At 40.3% G+C, this 8,086-nt stretch overlaps 1 long non-coding RNA gene across 1 annotated transcript; it reads left to right on the top strand.

Annotated features, from left to right (window-relative positions):
• The first annotated feature begins 5,214 nt into the window (after window positions 1-5,214).
• LOC127164045 (uncharacterized) lies at window positions 5,215-6,732 on the top strand. The gene is made up of 3 exons (XR_007827583.1): window positions 5,215-5,288; window positions 6,314-6,405; window positions 6,612-6,732. It is a non-coding gene; the product is annotated as an uncharacterized LOC127164045 (long non-coding RNA).
• Window positions 6,733-8,086: the final 1,354 nt, after the last annotated feature.

Below are 8,086 nucleotides of genomic sequence, written 5' to 3'. Positions count from 1 at the left end.
GGGAAGAACCCTGGAAAGTGGTTGTGTTTCAGGGATGTGTACCTGCATCTACAGATTTTGAAGAGAGCCTTGCCAGGTTTTTGGTAGGAGAAGGAAAAACGTTGACTGATTTGCAAGCTTTGTTTTCTCCCTCAGGTCCGAGTGCCAGTTCTCCAGAGGCTATCATTCGAGCCGTAGGGGATCTGTTAGAGAAGACAAGCAAACAGCCTAGTGAAAATGTCTATAGAAGATTGCGTTCTTTTTCTGGCACTGTTCCTACACCACCAGGAGAAGAAACATTGGATGGTTGGGTGGATCAAGCCCGAATGATGATTGTTGAGTGTGAGTGCTCCGAAAAAGAGAAAAGGAGAAGAATTGTAGAGAGCCTAAAAGGGCCGGCATTGGAGATTATCAAGGCAGTACGATTCTCTAATCCTGAGGCTAGTGCTGTACAATACATAGAGGCACTAGAGAGTACTTTTGGGACGTCTGAGTCAGGTGAGGATTTATACTTTGCCTTTCGCCTTTTAAGACAATGTTCTGGTGAAGCTTTATCGGATTTTTTGCACAGAGTGGACAAAGCATTAAATAAGGTACTGCAGAAGGGTGGAGTGTCTCCACAAATGGTGGATCGAGTCAGGGTGGAGCAATTAATTCGAGGTGCAGTTGAGTCAGATCTAATGCTTCTCCAGCTGAGGCTTAGGGAGAGGAAAAATCAACCACCCACCTTTCTGACTCTTCTGAATGAAATCAGAGAAGCTGAGGAAAATGAAGCAGCTCGGCAGAAAATAAAAGCTACTGTAAAGTCTGTTCAAAGTCATGATGAGGGGAAACTTAGCTTTTCTCTGGTGAAAGAGTTAAAAGCAGAAATTAAGGAAGAATTAAGCCTCAAGAAAGGAAAGGGCACATCGGAAGGGAAAAACTATTTCAAGGAAACTGAACTGTTTGGAGACCGTTGGGACCAAGAATGCACCAATGCATTTAACAACATCATCTACTGTCTCACTCATGCTCCGGTCTTAGCTTTTGCTGACCCTGAGAAACCGTATGTCCTCCATGTGGATGCCAGTTCCCGGGGATTAGGGGCTGTTCTGAACCAAGAATATCCGGAAGGACTAAGGCCTGTAGCTTTTGCTAGTCGAAAGCTGAATGCTGCAGAACAGCGCTATCCAATTCACCAACTGGAATTCCTTTCCCTGAAGTGGGCAGTAGTGGACAAATTCCACGACTATCTATATGGGGCTAAGTTCATTGTAAGAACAGACAATAATCCCCTCACTTATGTCTTGACGAGTGCTAGGTTGAATGCAACTGGACATAGTATACAGTATAAGCCCGGCAAGCATAACCTGGACGCTGATGTGTTATCACGATACCCGACAAGTGCAGCTGTTGCTGATGAGTGGAAAGAAATACCACAGGCAGCTGTGAAAGCTGTATGTCAAGTGGCAAGTTGTTCACAAGAGACTGAATCTTCCGCCAGGCTCATTGATCAACTCGGAGTCTCTCCACAAATCATCCCACCACTATATGTTTGTCCGGTGCAGCTTATCACTAATCAAACAGATGAATTTGAAGTGGCCAATCTAAGAAATGCACAAGAGCAAGATCCCGTCATTGGCTTGGTGAAAAAAGAAGTAGAGTCAGGAAGAATACTTTCCATACCCAAAAGTTCAGATCCAGCTGTGGCACTGATGAAGAGGCAGGGCAAAAACCTAACAGTTAGGCACCAACTGCTCTATCGAGTGACTAAAGATGAAGAGGGTAAAGACAAATCACAGTTGGTTCTCCCTAATAAATACCACCTTCAAGTGATGAAATCTTTGCACGACGACTCTGGACATCTTGGAGTGGAAAAAACAACAGAACTCATAAAAAAACGGTTCTACTGGCCAAAAATGACAAATGACATTGAGCAGTATGTGAAAAATTGTGGGAGGTGTGTGGCGAGGAAGACACTGCCTCAAAGATCTTCCCCCTTACATCAAATCACTAGCCATGGCCCCTTAGATCTAGTGTGCATTGATTTTCTATCAATGGAGCCTGATTCAAAGGGAATCGCAAATGTTCTGGTGGTAACTGATCATTTTACCAGATATGCCCAGGCGTTCCCTACAAAAGATCAGAAGGCCTTAACTGTTGCGAAAGTTCTATGGGAAAAGTTCTTCGTGCATTATGGTCTGCCAGCCAGAATACATTCAGACCAGGGAAGAGACTTTGAAAGTCGTCTGATTAAAGAACTTTTGGCAATGCTTGGTATTCGAAAGTCCCGTACCTCACCTTACCACCCACAAGGTGATCCTCAGCCAGAGAGGTTTAATAGGACACTCCTGTCTATGCTCGGCACCCTTGATCCAGTTCAAAAGAACCGTTGGAGCCAGCATATCACTCAGTTGGTGCATGCATACAACTGCACCAAAAATGAGGCAACAGGCCATTCTCCCTATTACCTTTTGTTTGGCAGAGAAGCGAGACTGCCAGTAGATGTATATTTTGGACTACCCCTAGAGGAAGGAGAGAAAAGTCACCTCCAGTATGTCAAACAAATGAGAGGGGAACTGCAGAAAGCATACCAGTTGGCTTCTGAAGCATCGCTGAAAAGCCATCAGAGAAATAAACAATACTATGACAACAAAGTGACACATCAAATCTTGGGAAAAGGAGATCGAGTTCTCATTAGGAATCTGGGTCTGGCAGGAAAACACAAGTTGCAGGATAAATGGAAATCCTTACCATATATAGTGGTTGAGAAACTAGGCAACTTACCTGTGTACAAACTAACACCAGAAACGGGAATGGGAACTGTAAAAACGCTTCATAGGGATCATTTATTGCCCATTGGAGATCAAGTGAGATTGCCTGTCCCCGATCTTGACAGAGGAGTAGTAAAACCTCCACTAACACGAACAAAAACTGCAGAGAAAGATCAGAGAAGAGGAGAGACAAAAACAGGCAAAGAAGCTCCAAGTTTGGAGGTTTCTTCGGAGGAAGATGATGAGAATGGTTACTATTATGACTATCCTGACAGGATTGGTAAATTTACTAAACCCTTGTCTTAAGATATTTCTGAGGCTGTAGTAGAAGAGGAGCAACCTGTACAGAGTGGTACTGAAAATAATCATCCTCTGGAACAATTAAGGGTAGAAAATCTGGGACTGGACATTGAGGATGACACTTCCCAGATACTTCCTCAATCAGAAGAGAATCGGTTACCAGATAAAGGAGAAGTGCAGTGTAGACATTCTCCTAGAATGGGGTTAAATACCATGGAAAGTCGTCCAAAACGACAGGTGAAACCAGTAGTTAAGTTGAGTTACGATGAGTTAGGACAGCCGTCAGATCAGCCCTTGTCCATCACATATGGAGGGATGCTTATACAGGTTGGAGGTCTGTCTAGAAGGGAAAACACTTGTAGCACAGTTTGGTGTCATCCACTGGCTAAATGTGCTAATTGTGGCAAAGCAACTCTCAATTCACCTACCGTGATTACACTAAGTAATTAAGTAAGTTAATAGAGTCTCATGAGGACATGCGATTATAAGACGGGGGAGGGTGTAACCTGCGTAAAAAAAAAATTGCCAATTGAATATGGTACAATTAGGGTAAATATGTAGGTTGTGTGTAGTGCAACTCACAGCTTCCCCTACATATTAAGTATGGCTTCTTTAAAATTATGTTGGTTTGTAGGTGCAGTTGAAATATACCTGCTAAAAATGTGCTTTTGACCAGCAAGTTTCTCTGTCTGTTTATTTATTGGATTATGTATAGCTAATCCCTCCTCCTGGAAAGGACTCGTAATCGGGATTGGCTGTCGCCAGAGAGGAGGCAGGGTTGATATTAGGAGTGAGTAGGAAAAACAAAAACCGGAAAAAAATCCTGATCGGATTAATTTGCTGTGTCGTTGTTCGTTTACTAACAAATCGTTAGTAAGAGACTTCGAGCGTGCTGATTGTGATTGTTTTATAGATGATCATGCTTATTGTTGTTTTATTATAGAGAGACGGATCGGAATTCGTCCGTGTTACCGCGACTGCGGATAGGAATGTGAGAGACTATATAGATGTGCGTCTTCAGCGACCATGCGGGAGTCTCACGCGGGTTTCTAAGACGGGAATTGTTTCCGACGAATGATCATCGTTGTTAAAAATGACGATCCAGATAGCGCTCTGAATCACCGTGGGGTTCAGAGTTCCTCTGGCAACGGGGGACGCCCGGAGCCGTGAACTGTGTTAAAAGTGAATTCAAGGAAGCTGTACAGTCGTTACTGAGCCCGGCGGACAGCTGATGGACTCTCAGGTATTTAGTTTAATTTTATTTTGCTCTTCGGAGTGAAGCGGCCAATTTTGAATTTGCTTTACATGGCCACAACGCACGCAAGCAACGTTACAGGCCTGCTACGAGGGTGTGCGCACTTAAGGGTGAATGAGTACTTGTGTGTGGGCCCACAATTATTCGGTTTAGTACGGTGTGTTTAAGGATACTAATTTTGTTATTTACTGATTTACTACCTACCACACAAAGAGTCACAAACTTATTAAAGTGTGTATTTCAAGTGAGAGAGACTCACTTGGACTAGGCAATTCTCTGGTGCTAGCCAGAACCATTTTGTGTGTAAACTAACTGCAGCTCTCTTACGTTTTGAGCATTAGAAATATTTGAGAAATTGAAGAAGTGTAATTTTGTATTTCTAAGTTAATTTCAATTAACAACCTTTGCGGTGCTCTAAATAAATTTTTTTTATTGTTTCCGTGGAAAACTAACTTTCTTACTTTAGTGTTTGATTGGAGTAGGTGTGGTTGTTAACATCTGGTTTGACGGTTTCATTTCCATCATCCTACGCTAGGTACAGATTATTGCTTGTTAAGTTGGGGTAAAAGGGAGTTTGCATACCTAGTCGAGAGACACATAATAAAAGAACCCGTGTGTTCATCCTAAAGAGCTCTAGAAAGGCCATATCTGAGAGAAGGGTGTTACACAATTAATGGCAAACAGAATGTTCGAAAATGTAAACCGATATTTTTTACTGACAAGCTACAGCAACAGATACACTCTAAAAAGTGCTGGGTTATTTCTGTAAACACATTGCTGGGTTAATTGTGCTGGGTCAAAATTCTGGGTTGTTTGAGGTACTGTAAACACACAGTTGGGTTGATCATGCTGGGTCAAATGGACTTTCACCACTGAACACGCGGGTTGGGTTATTTTAACCCAACCGGTTTGTTTATTTTTCCACTACATCGAACTTTCTGGATCCTTCACTCGTCTCCTCGTCAGGCGGTCACGCAATTCGCAGCAAGCAGGATTATACGGTAAGTTAATATGATTATATGATTATTTACCTTTATTTTTTAATAAGTTGTGGTTTAAAGCACAGTGATTTCACTGTTTAATGCAATATTTGATATGTCGCTGTGCGGAGTTAGCGTTTTATTCTGTGAATGATTAACGAAGGTTAAGTAGCAGCCTATGGTACTTTTTTGCCTCAGCAATCGCTTTATCGTTAAATAAAAGTTGTGTGTGTGTGCAAAGTTTTATTTATATACAGTAACGTTACACACGTCACTTTTTTTAACGCTTCATGAAAACAGGCATGGGTTTGAACTACGGGGTAAGTTCAGTTACTGTCTGCATACTGTATGACTTCATAATTCTGACAAAACATTACGTCATTTCGTACTAAAATTGATCTTTTAAGGGCATATTTTTTCAAGTCAATGTCTGTGACGTGCCGAATCCAACGATAGATCCGTCATTTTTATGTTGTGCATTTTCGCGCTCTTTTTTTTCCTCAGGGAAGCTGCATTAGCTCCGCTGGTGTATAAGCAGTGGTATAGTGCAGGGTATACGCAGGTATACGGCTTATGTCTACTTCTTTATCAGTTGGCTTTGCGTGTACCCACTTCTAAATCCCCTCTGTTGCGCATCGAGGTGTCCTGCATTAGCCAAAAAATCCTGACATGAATAGCTAATTTAATCGCATGTGAGTATATGCAAATATTCCCCAAAAACACCCGGTAACGACAGTGATGCGGTCAGAACAGTGGCGCTTCCTTTTAAATATATTTGATGATTGCGCCTAAATGCGCCCGCGCCCGCGCCCGCCCGCTCCGTCCACTCCTCCACCCAGATGCTGCCTGTTCACACGCCAGGGCTCTGATACAGAGAAAACCTGACCGATTTAATCAGAAACTGCGGAGAATCACGTGATCACCTGATCTGTGTTTAAACGATTGTGCTGCATGTAAACGCATTAACCTGCTTTCTATATAAAAGAAGTCATTGTAAAAACAGTTTTGTGAAATTCTAGTTTTCTAAATCTGAAATTTCATTCTAGATATGTGAGATTCTTGCTGGTGCAGATGGACAGCTTTGTAATAGAGAAGTTGAAGGAAAGGCAGCTTGATACCCTGGTTAAAACCTTTGAAGGTAAGTTATATCATTCAGTAACATTCAATAACCTTGATTAGTTTTAGAATTTGATCTTTTCATTAAAATAACCATAGTTACTAATATGGCAATAAAATCAAACGATCAATCTAACATTTAAAAGCTTTAACTTATTTAACTACATTTGTGTGTGTTTTTTTTTGTTTGTTTGTTTGTTTGTTTTTTTGTTTTTCAGATTTTATCAGATTTCACAAGACTTCAGGAAGCTACATCCAGAGGCAGACTTTTTGTAGACTGGGCTACGATTGCAGACAAAATTGTTGCCGATGCCCAGCAAGATGGAAAGGTGCATTAAGAGCGGGGTGACATGACTTCAGGTGAGGTATTTCTTATAATATGTCAATCTATAGAAACAAAATTCAACTGTATCTGACACATCAACTGGTAAATACATGGTACAGTAACACTTGACTAGTTGCTTATTAGTTTGTGTATTGGCTGTTAATTAGTACTTCTAAAGCACATACTGATGCCTTATTCTGCATGAGCATATTCTACATCCCTGAATCCCACCCCATACCTAAACTTAACCTGCAGTAGTTAAATGGGGGTGGGGATTCATTTGCATTAATACCATTTTATATATATATATATATATATATATATATATATATTATAATTATTATAATTATTATTATTATTATTATTATTATTTCATTATTTAAAGGAATGAAGAAATTTTCATATGAAATAGTTTCAGTGTGTTGTTTTGATTTATTATGAGTTTAACAGTTTGCACTGTATTATTCTTATGGTTTAGATGCTAAAGGGGAGAGTGCTTTCAAAGTCCTGCTCATTCTGGAGGAAGGGTCCACAACCACAACCACAGAATTCTGGAAGTCATTCATTGACATACAAACCTGTAAGTTTTGTTTTACTTTTTCTATATATATATATAATGAATTTTGGGAAATGCAAACTGATATTTCCCACTGACACACTACAGCAAAAAAGTGTTCAGATGTAAAAGACTAAAAATGTGCAGTTTGAAATTTTCTTCTAAAATGAGCATTTTTTTCAGGCCTAAGTGTCTTCAAGACTAAGTGTCGTATAATTAACAGGTGGGGACCAGCATGGTGGATTTGTGCCTTGGGGATGAGGCAACGACATCCCAGACCTTCGCCTTTGTTATGGGCCGTGCCACTGAAGCGGACTCGTTGCCTGGGAATTTCTCCAGCTTGCAGTATATTATATTGATGGACGCAAGTCTTCATGTGTGAATTTTTTTTTAAGGCCAACAGTGTTTTCTGGCCACTTGTAACATGTTTTAAATTGTTATATGTATTGTCTGGTGGACACTTGTTTGGCTTAGTTTTAATAGCACAATGTTTGGAATGATTCTCATGTGGTAATCATTAATTTTTGAGTGTTCTGCTGCTGCAATGTTAACAAAGAATGGGAATCTACAGTGCCTAGTTTACAGAGTTTTGTGTTTTAAAGTAACTAATCTACTAAAATTGTTGTTTTGTGTGCCTGTAATGGTTGGATAAAATGTGTGACAGCTGCACCCATTTGAAAATTGTTTTAAAAAGAAATAAAACTCATTAAATTGATGTTTACAGTTGCATTTTTTGTGTTTTTCTAACTGTATTACAGTAAATCAATCATAATTTTACATTCTTTTGTGATTATTTATTATTGTTGGTAAATATAAAGGTAG

This window comes from Labeo rohita, chromosome 4 (assembly GCF_022985175.1).
Source record: "Labeo rohita strain BAU-BD-2019 chromosome 4, IGBB_LRoh.1.0, whole genome shotgun sequence".
Taxonomy (NCBI): domain Eukaryota; kingdom Metazoa; phylum Chordata; class Actinopteri; order Cypriniformes; family Cyprinidae; genus Labeo; species Labeo rohita.
The sequence above is the reverse complement of the archived record's forward strand: the minus strand, read 5'-3'. Positions and strand labels throughout refer to the sequence as shown.